Source organism: Ixodes scapularis, unplaced genomic scaffold, assembly GCF_016920785.2.
Source record: "Ixodes scapularis isolate PalLabHiFi unplaced genomic scaffold, ASM1692078v2 PGA_scaffold4__175_contigs__length_147842914, whole genome shotgun sequence".
Taxonomy (NCBI): Eukaryota; Metazoa; Arthropoda; class Arachnida; order Ixodida; family Ixodidae; genus Ixodes; species Ixodes scapularis.
Genome location: NW_024609879.1, coordinates 42,127,262 through 42,138,251, shown reverse-complemented (window position 1 = coordinate 42,138,251; position 10,990 = coordinate 42,127,262). Strand labels below are relative to the sequence as shown.

Sequence of the window (10,990 nt, the reverse complement as noted above, 5' to 3'; positions counted from 1 at the left end):
TGCCGCCGTCAGTACTACATTGGATGCAACTCGTTCCCAGGCAACACACAAAAAAACCTTTTTTCCAGAATGCTAGTCGATGTTTCGGCTTGCCACTCGAATCGTCTGTACTGGCTGAGCATAGAATTCTTCAAATGAAAAAGAACAGCCATCCGACCATTCTGTCGACTTGAAAGCTTTCATAGCGGCACGGCCATGTTGTATGGAAGTGACGTCATGGAGGGCGAAGAAGCATCCCGTGCCCTGACCCAAACTCTTGCGCTCCGGAGCTCCGACTTAACACGCCCCAAATTAAGTAAAATGTGCAGCTCTGCGCTTTCCTTCACGAAGCGCTACCCTGGTAGCAGCCAGTGCAGCTAATCGCTCACGTGGCTCCAAACATCAAGCGTGCAAGGGGAGTGAGGCGGTCTCCAGGCTCGGGTGCACATTAGATACCATGGACATAAAAAGAAGGTCGGAATGTTTTTTTTTCCTTTTCTTTATGTGTCCAAGCATTTTATGTTTTGTTTTGGCCAGCATCACATCCGAGAAGCCACCACACTTCTCCCATGCACAGGGATGAGCCAATTGGCATGAGGCCAATTGTGTTTGCTGGCTGCAACCAGTCCCCAGCTCCATGAAGCAAAACAGTCATCCGCTCCAGTTACATTTGACTACGAATGGACGCAGTGTGAAGGGTAGTCACCAAGGCTCTCTTGTCGGTGAGAAAGAGATTAGGAATGATGTTTGTTTGTACAGTCGAGGTGCATTGTTTTTTTGTCGAGAGCCTTCCAATACAGCCACTACGCCGACAGCACAAGCATGCTGGAAAGGAGGCAGTAACTCGACGGCGAGATACCGGTATGGTGACCTATGAGTAGCTACACGTCTGTACTGTACACTTACCGCTATCAACAAAACAGTGACACAGCACAGTTGTCCTACAAGAAAAGCCCGGGGAAGTTGTACATAGAGTGTGGGCTCATCATGCTTGCTCATACCTGTCAGAAGCGACGACAACAAAGCACTTCGATGGCCTGTGGACGCACACGTCAAATTACAAACTTAATATGAGCTCATAAAAGTGACAGCATAAGATAAAAGATAGCTTACTGATGGCTAACAAGTGCTTCAAAGTTCATGTTGATTTTACAAATGGCTTATAGATGAGAGGCTAGTTCCTAATGTCGGAGTTGGCAATTTCAATCACATAACTTTACCATGCATTTATTGACTTGTAGTCCATCTGAAGAATATTATGTTGCCTATGGAAGTTACCGTATGGTATCTTATTCCCCTTTTACGTTTCTGTTGATGACCTGACTAAATTACCGAGAAATCAAAAAACTGTTAGAATTGCACTCTTTAATTTTGCTTTTACGAAATCATGTTGTGTGCCAATTTTCTGTGCTAGATGTGTTTTTTGTTTATGATTGCAGTGAGCTCGGAACAAACCTCGAATCAAGAAAAGACATTGTGAACAGAATCTGTTCACTTTTCTACGTCCCCAGCTTTTTCAGCTGCGCTGCACATAGCTGCACAATTATGGGACCTCAGATCCTATAATTTGCCTCACTGTGCTATCACCATATGATGCCATGTATACTTAGCCATCAAAAGATTTAAGTTTTCAATATGCACCCTCACTTCAATCTTTTAACAACCATTTTCTATTTGTCGCAAATGCCAGCTATCGACAAAAGAGTGGCAACTTTTTATATGACAATGTGACACCATAATGATTTGTAGCTCACCTGCACGCTTGACTTCCTCAAGCGTAAGACTATCACGGAGCAAGATATGGATAGCCTCAGAGAGCTTGCACAGGTGCCTCCAGTAGAGTTGGGGAAGGAGGTCCAGCAAGCATGGAAGGGCATAAAAAAGGAGCCATTGCTTCCACTCGGAGGCCTTCCAGAAACTGCGCTCCTCAATCGAACGAGGTAGCCTTGTGACACAGTGCGGAGGCTTGATGCTTTGGAGGCGTGCATTGACCTTGACAACAGACCCCCGTGCACCTGCAAACCACATGAAAATTCTTAAATTATTGGAACATTTATTGAACAGTGATGTTCATACAAAAAAACAACGTAGTAATTTGGGTAAGTTGGTATACGTTATTCATGATGAAGACAGCTCAAAAATGAAGACAATGAAAAGGAACAAACACAACAGCTTCGTCCTGTCGTGTTTGTTCCCTGTCGTCGTTTTCGTTTTAGGGGCGAAGCTCTTGAGGGGCTAGCCATGTCCGTATGTCCGTCCACCGTCGGGTCACGAGCACGTGAGCACGTGCTCCCGTGCTCGTGTAGGGAAAACAACAAACTGATCTCCACGTGGTAAATGATGTTGATTGGGGCAGCTCTGGCGGTGCTTGTCTGCATAGACGCTGAGCTGCAGCATGCCAAGCCTTTCCTTCGTTTTCATCCATGTCAGAAAGAGAATGTGTGGTATGGAACGTGGTTATATACGCATTTGACTGCAGCACGACATGGATGAAAACGAATGAAAGGCTCGGCATGCTGCGGCTCAGCGTCTATGCAGACAAGCACCACCAGAGCTTCGCCCCAATCAACATCATTCACCACGTTGAGATGCGGTTGTTGTTTTTTTTAGCTGTTTTCGCCATGAATAAAAGAAAAAAACAATTGAGTAGTGAATACACACTATAAACAGCCAAACTGAAGTTACAAAAACAAGAAAAAGACCTCCTCTTGTTCAAGCATGCAACAGGCCAATGTAGGAGCAAAGCGACAAAAATGTGGTTAGGTGCATTGTCTGCTAAACCGCTTGTGTGCCTGTGCTGCCTTTTCCACTGCTGCGTTTCAATGAGGTGTCGTTTTTCGTTGTGCGTTCACATACTTTTTAAACTTTTAATATTTCTTGTGTATCTCTGATACTCGAGAAAATCTACTTTTATAAAAAAAATTTAACAGCTCGCCCAATTATAATATTTATTTTGACTTTAAAAAAGTTCTAATGGGTCTGGCCTACGGCAAGGTTTCTCACTAACGTCACTGGCTGCACGCATTCAGCGCCACACGTTGTCCGATTCCAATATGCTGCAATATTTTGTAATTCTCTCCTTCCCCCGGGATGCCCAGACCACCACAGAGATAGAAACTGCAAAAAAAACTACAGCCTCAAGTATGATTGCATGGCCACCTTAACAACTGCTGCAAATTACCAACAACCATGCATTGGTAATTGATAGTTGTAACAAAGCCTCTCCCAGGCCTCCCTGTTAAAGAAGTAAACAAGCCAATCCGTGGCGGAACTATTTTGCATAATAACTGTTAAAACTGAAAAGGCAGTTGCTTCATGTCTTCGCTCGTTTCGACCGTTTCGTGCAATGTCACATGCGCAGTGGCTGAGTCAGCCGAGTGAGTCGAGGCGATTTTGCTTGCATAGTATTTGTTACCGCAGGTATTGGCCTCCACCTCGGGTTACATCGAATGGGTTCTCTGTTTTCACTGTAAACATGATATGAGCTACTTTTCATCAACAAAAAGTTTCATTTGAAACGGGGCTGTTGGCTTCAGTGGAATGCTTTCGGGACGTTTACTTTTGATTGTGTTGATTGTGCTATGCCTGCCTTGAAATATTTCTCATGAAGATTTTAAGTTCTTTCCATTTACTGTAAATATGCAGTGGTAGCTTTTTACGCTTTGTGGCCTCGCCTGGAATCTTGACATAGCTCATGTGTCAACTTCAAAATGAAACACAATACTGTTGTGTATCAAGATTGGGTCTAGGAAACAAACAAAACAAACATATGATTTTCAAAACAGTAAAACCTGGATATCTCTGATATTCGAAGACTCGGAACCTCACAAACCTGGACCTGAAAGAAACTTCAAATCTATTTATCTTAAATTTAAAAAAAATGAAACTATACAGATGTTGCAAACTTTATTCTTAAACGGAATCAAAACATTCAAACTCGAGTTTACAGAAACCTTCAAAGCTTCTAAGTTGGCCAGTTCTAACTTTGGCCGTGTTCAAAGATTGCACACTTTTCTAAATCGAATGTCAGCAGTGTTCGAAAGTTGCAAAGTTAAGTTTGAATCTACGTCAGGTTTACGACATCTTTATTTACACTTACTTCACTTTACTTATTTACTTTACGTACACTCTGCAAGAGCAAAGACGGCATCGGTGCTTTTTCACATTTGCCAAAACAATGCATCGACATGAACGAAATTTTACCACTCAGGCTAGAGTCCCAAGAGAACACTCTTAATCATCCATCAGTTTTGATTACAGCGATGAAACACAGGAAAAACAGGTGATTGTTTCCTCGTGCTAGCAGTGTTGCGTTGTGTGCATGCAGAGCGCAATAAAGGATTACGGCAAGAACCTTGCGACACCAGACCTGCATTTAGGCTGTAGTTGGTAAACAGCAACTAAATAAGATTTAGGGCTTTTTTTCATGCATGGCCAGACATAAAAAAAGTGTCAGTAGTTACCCATGTAGTAGGGCTGCCGTGAGCTGGAAGATGAAAAAAGCAGCTCCGTGAACTGCCGCACTACCCCTTGGAGAACGCAGTGCATATACTCGGCACTCATTCCCTCAACCAGGTCAAAGCCTAGGGAAAAATTATACCAAGTTGGTTTCGACACAACACATTCCGCATACAAAAACTACCTTTAAGGTTCATGAGTGCAGATGGACCCTTGACGCCATTCACAGGGTCCCCCAGTCTCTGCGCCAGCACCATATCTCGAGCACGGAGCTCCGATGTCCTAGGAGCTGGTGCCTCATCAGCGACATAACGTACTCATCCTGCAAATGAAAGCAGTGTGCTATATTGAACTCAACAATGGAGATGTGATCATATATACATTTCTGAACTGATATAAGTAATTACTATTAGTAAAATAAGTAACTCATACCTTCCTTATGCTCGCCTTTCATGAGGCAGAACGGACACCCGAAGAAGCCGTTGAAACACACCATGTTCTGCACTGCAGCACGGGCACGGGCATCCACGCTGCAGCACAACACAAATGCTCTCGATGCATGACTGCGATCGCCATGTGTCCATGCCACAGGGATCATGTTGTTGACCTCATCAACAAACTTCGTTAGGAAAGCCGACATATCCGGGTGGCATTTTCCAAACCAGAGGGCAGCTAGAGTTGGATGGTGCAAGCGGACAGATGGAGGCAGTTCGTTCACGGTGAACTGTATAGGCCACACTGACGTTTTGGAAGATTTAAAAATAGGGCTTCCGTCAGTGTTAAAGGTTAACGTCAGGTCACTTTGGCCTAATGCAACCTTCTGGCGCAAGGTCTTCCTTTCCTTTCCTTTATTTGTTTCGCGGAAAAATCCGCGTGGGGGGCAGAGATAAAGGCCTGGTGCCTGACAGAGCCTCTGCCCCCCCCCCGTACAGTTCAGCAGTGCAATACAAAAAAACACGGTGGAAAATGCATCAGAAAAACAAAACAAAATGCGCCATTTGCCAAAACCGATATAAAAATAGAGAGAAGCATTTGTGCAACATTATAAAAATATATAACAAAATTAGCATTTCTTATACCATGAAAAATAAAAAAAATAATAAAAAGACACTGATCATTGAAAATGACCAGGAACAAAGACATGCTTCCGTTGTAGACTGCAAAAAAATACAAGTATACAATACATCACATTAAAATTTGCCACAGCACAGTGGTATTAATAAAACATCAATAAAAGGTTTTTCTCTCATACTTAAACATCAAGAAACAAGGAATGGAAATATGCACAAAAATTAAAGACATTTATAACACTCATGAAGTTTACGGCACTAACAAAGATGAAAAAGCAATTTCACTTGTCACGAGCATCCTTCTACAAGAACATTTAAAGCTATTAAAGGGTTGGTGGAAATCCAGAGACATATCTTTTCTATTCAAAGTTTTATTTATCTGGAAATTCAGCCTTTGTCGGCCATAGTTAGTTCTTATTGCCGGCATCTTCCTTATTGGGTCTCGAATATTGTACGTGCTCAGATTGTATGTTGGCGTAGTGTGGAGCTTATTTCTATGTATGAATTGTAATAATTTGAAATAAAATACTTGATCTGCTTTTAGCATATTATATTTATTAAAAAGTGGTTGCGTGCTTAAATTTCTTCTGTCTCCTTTATAATTTTCATACATACGCAAGATTTTTTTCTGCAAGATAATTAGTTTGTTGTAATTAGTTTCTGTCGTAGTTCCCCACACCAAGATGCCATAGCTCATTTTTGAGTAAAATAGAGAGTAGTATAATGTTTGTTTAAGCCAATTCGGTAGTAAACTGTGCACTTTGTATATGCTTCCAGTAACTCGGGACAGTTCAGCCTTGAGCATTTTAACATGGGTTGACCAAGAGAGGTCCTCAGTAAACCACACCCCCAAAAATTTTTGCTCTGTAGCTTGCTCGAGCAACGTACCTTCAAATGTTATGTTGATAGTACTGTGATCGCGTTTGTTTATCGGCTTAAAAATAACATATTTTGTTTTACTGGTATTTAAAGCTAAGCGATTTGTTTCTAACCATTTTGAGAGTTTTAATAGATAATCATTGGCTAATTTTTCTACGACCTGTTTCGTCTCACCAGCAAAAAATACATTTGTGTCGTCGGCGTACATTATTAACTGAGGGGAGCCAGGTATTTCCGTTATATCGTTTATGTAGACAAGGAATAGCAGAGGCCCTAGTATAGAGCCTTGGGGAACGCCATGTTTTATTTTCATTTTGCTGGATGATCCATTATTTAGGCATACATATTGGTAGCGTTCATTTAGATAGCTTTTAATTAATTTTAGCGCTATTCCTCGTATACCATATACATTAAGTTTTGTAAGTAAAATATCATGTTGCACAGTGTCGAACGCCTTTTTTAAATCCAAAAACAATCCCAGTGTGACCAATTTGTTTTCAATGTTTTCCGCAATTTTATCTTTTATGTCGATTAGCGCTGATTCTGCAGACTTTTCCTTCTGAAAACCATACTGAGCAGGAGTTATTATATGATATTTTTTAAAAAAAGCTGTTATCCTGTCGTTGATTACACGCTCGAAAACCTTGGAAAAAACCGGGAGTACTGAAATGGGCCTATAATTATTAATCAAGGTCTCTCCACCACCCTTGTAGACAGGAGTCACTTTCGCGATTTTTAATTCATCAGGAAAATTACCGCATTCAAGCATCATATTTATTATGTGGGATAATATAGGACCTATTATGTTCGCGGTGTACTTAATTGGTAGCACTTTTATTTCATCGTCCCCAGCTGCAACATCATTTTTTAGACTACATATTATCTTATCAATCTCAGTTGGTGTCGTTGGAAAAAGCATGATAGATTCCATTTGATTTCCTGCCAACATGGAGTTATCTGAGTTTGCATATTTTCCAGTGCACGTGCCTATGCTAGTAAAGTGCCGATTCATTTCGTCAGCAAGTTCTGTACCGACAATAGTTTTGTTATTTATCAACATTTCCTTCACGCTGCTGCGTGTTTGCTTTCTGCTCGTTAGATAGTTAATCGTCTCCCACACTTTCTTGTGGTCATTGTGAATATGCAGAAATTTATTTTGATAATAATCACACTTTGCTTTTTTGAGGTCGGAATTCAATTTGTTTCTAAACTTTTTGAAGTCATCCAATAGAGCGGGATCACGATTTTTTACAAAAACATGATACATGCAGTTTTTTTTTCGTATTCTTTTATACAGTTTGCCAGTTATCCACGGTTTTCTAATTTTTCTAGGCCCTTGCTTACTTTCCCGAAGAGGAAAAGCAGAATCATAACAGTGTTTAAATTTCGTCAAGAAGCTTTTATAGGCAACTACAGGATTGCGTTCTCTAAAGACGTCGACCCAACTTTCCCGCTCTATTAGGCAGCCAAAAGTACTAAGCGTTTCTTCGTTTATTATGCGGTACCAAAACTTGTCCATACAACGATTTTGTTTCCAATTTGTAAAAGACCTTATGCAGAATATGGGTAGATGGTCACTGATATCGTATAATATAGCACCGGCCGTAACATGATTTATATCTACGTTTGTGAGGCAGATGTCAAGGGCCGTTGCAGTGTCTGGAGTGACTCTGGTTGGTACTGTTATTATATTGCTACATGCATACTGATGAATAACGTCTCGGAATTCTCTCGCGTGGTGATCGTCCGATAGCGTGTTAATATTTATGTCCCCGAGAATTATAAATGAGGCGGATACAGATCCCAAAAAACACAGCATGATTTCAATAAAAGCCACACCCGTTGTAATGTCCGTGATGAGGTCAGAGTTGCTGGATTCAAGCTTTAACAAGCTATTATGAAGGTCAACACTCGTTTTTTCAATCAGCTGCTTGAGTTGTTGGTGAAGGTCAAGCATTAAAAAAAATGAGCCATCCTGCCTTAGCTTCTCAGTCTTCTCCTCAAATTGACAAACATCGCAACTTGCAAGTGTATGACCAGCCTTAAGGACTGTACCACAGCTCGGACACAGGTAGTGATACTTCACTAAGTTGTCTTTTTTTTTGACCCACAGCTTCCGGAGCATGTATGCACTTGGTGGCACAACCGCGCAGCCGAACAAGTCATTAACTAATTTCAACAACTTGTCTAGTCCTGACTAGGTCGATCGTTCGGAGACTGCGTACGCCATAATCATTGCGATGGCACCAGCTTTTGTGGTAGTCGAATGGGGCAATGTGCGCTCCCCGAACTCTTCAAAGCATGGAGTCAGGAGTTCTTCCACTGAACCTGGTCCCAACACTTCGTCGTCAACGTGTTCTGCTAGGTCTTCGCTTGACTCCGGTTCCGACACTTCGCCGTCCATGTGTACCACTAGGTCCTCGCTTCACTCCGGTCCCCGCACTCTGCCGTCAACGTGTTCTGATAGGTATTCGCTTGACTCCGGTCCCGACACTTCGTCGTGAACGTGTTCCACTAGGTCCTCGCTTAACTCCGGTCCCCGCACTTCGTCGTCAACATGTTCCGATAGGTCTTCGCTTGACTCTGATCCCGACAGCTCGTCGTCAACGTGTTCCGCGAATTCTTCGCTTGACTCCGGTCCCCGCTCTTCGTCGTCAACATGTTCCGATAGGTCTTCGCTTGACAGATCTGATCCCGACAGCTCGTCGTCAACGTGTTCCGCGAAGTCTTCGCTTGAGTCCGGTCCTGACACATCGTCGTCAACGTGTACCGCGAAGTATTCGACTGACTTCAGTTCTGCCCCCTCGTCACCAAGGCGTTCAACATTCCAAGAATTGTCATTTTCGTCGGTTGAGCTGATTTCCATGTTTGCTTCTCTTCCTTCGGACAAACATTCATCACGGCTTGGAAGCCCTCCGACAGCAGAACCGACGTCCAATCCTTGGTCATAGGCGCCTAAATTGGCACCACAACTGGTTGCAGTCGGCAAGCTACCTTCGCCGCGGTTCAAAGGTTTAGCGGTGTTAACGCACCCAGCTCCATGAGTCGCCTGGTAACGTAAAGTTGAAAGCGGTATGACGTACGGCTCATCTGCATTTAGATATCGCTTCCGTCGTTTGATTCTTGGTCCCGGAGTAGCCATGTCACGAATATATCCGACGTCAAACGTAGAATGTAAGAGACATTAGCTCTCGACACTAAATATGTTGTGCACGAAACAGCCGGAGCCCGTTACCGCCAAGACGAGCGATTCGGAGGAGGAATAATGGCAGGTCACGTGACCCGACGTCACCGGAAGTGACGTCACAAATATAACGTCACGTGACAAAGAAATTTTGTTTTGTTTTCTGTGACGTCACGGATTTTAGCGAGGAAACTTTTCGTTATTTTTACTTTGTTGACGTATTATTTTTTTTTTATTTTGTTTATTTTCTTGCTTTTTGCAACCACGTGAACGCGTTTTCTGCGCTACAGACTGCGTTTTTCCGACTCCTTTGTTTGATATCGTGTCGTATCGCCGTATTTATGGAGTTATTAGGAACGGCATGCCTACGTTGTTGCGTCCTTTACCTGAATATCGTGACCGAATCGGGTGTCGTCGATTTGAATCGTGTCTTGCGAACCATCGTCGAACAAAAGGTGAGTGATTTGCGTTTTCCTGTGATGTGATTTCGATGTGTTCGTTCCACGCGTCCGAGCAGCTTCTTCGTTTCAAATACATTTGGCGCCGCTGCCTATTGTTTGAGCCTGTGCTCACGATTAAAACACGCATCGCAGAAAGCTGAAAGCCCGCCAAAAGAGCTCTAAAAACCGCATGCCTCCGACCCCAGACCTGCCGGCAGACTTCCGAGCTAAGCCTGATTAAACAAAACGTTTGATCCGACGGAATAATGTGTTTGATATTACATCCCATGTCAACAACGAACTGCGCTGTCTGTCTTCGCCCCCAACAAGTTTTATTCTTCCGGGTTTTTCAAATCTTTACCAACCCGCGTCCGATCGTAATACCCCGATCACAACAAATAGTTGGTCGTGCTCCGATGGCTCCAAACATCAGCCGGCAAGGAAGTTACGTTTTTCACTTCTATATTTTGACCCAAGTAACCTCATATTCTCAAACTATGTCATTCTGTCACCACCTCCAGCTGCACATTCTGGCGCACTTGCACCTTCGTGCACCCTTGCGAGGTTTCCTGCTATCGTACCCTGGATATCATGGATTTCTCGCCGTACGCGAGTGCTCACGGAGGCGTGCTATACACTCTGTATCATAAGTTGCGTGCAGCAAAGGCGCAGGCCCGAGCACATGACAATAAAAAGCGCCTTTTTTGCACGAGTACCCGCGCAAAAAGAACATTCTGCAGAGCTGCGCCCTCGCACCCGTGCCTTTGCTGCACACAACTTATGAGACGGTATAATAACCGAGCCGTTTTTGTTTCTTTTGCACATTACTGTGAAAGAAGTATCATTGCTGTTTTCTTCTCAAAGAAAACTCAGAGGCGTTAGACAAAAGCAAACAGATAGGAGACTGCACATTCATACGTTTTTCCCCCTTGTGCTACAGGTCATGGCTGGTCGCGGTTCATCAGCGTTTGTTTTGAAAC

General features: G+C 43.0%; 1 long non-coding RNA gene across 1 annotated transcript; it reads right to left on the bottom strand.

The window, feature by feature from the left end:
* Window positions 1–1,937: 1,937 nt before the first annotated feature.
* On the bottom strand, window positions 1,938–4,683 carry LOC120843329. The gene is made up of 3 exons (XR_005716148.1): window positions 4,622–4,683; window positions 4,443–4,562; window positions 1,938–1,994 (listed from the first exon to the last, which is right to left on the bottom strand). It is a non-coding gene; the product is annotated as an uncharacterized LOC120843329 (long non-coding RNA).
* Window positions 4,684–10,990: the final 6,307 nt, after the last annotated feature.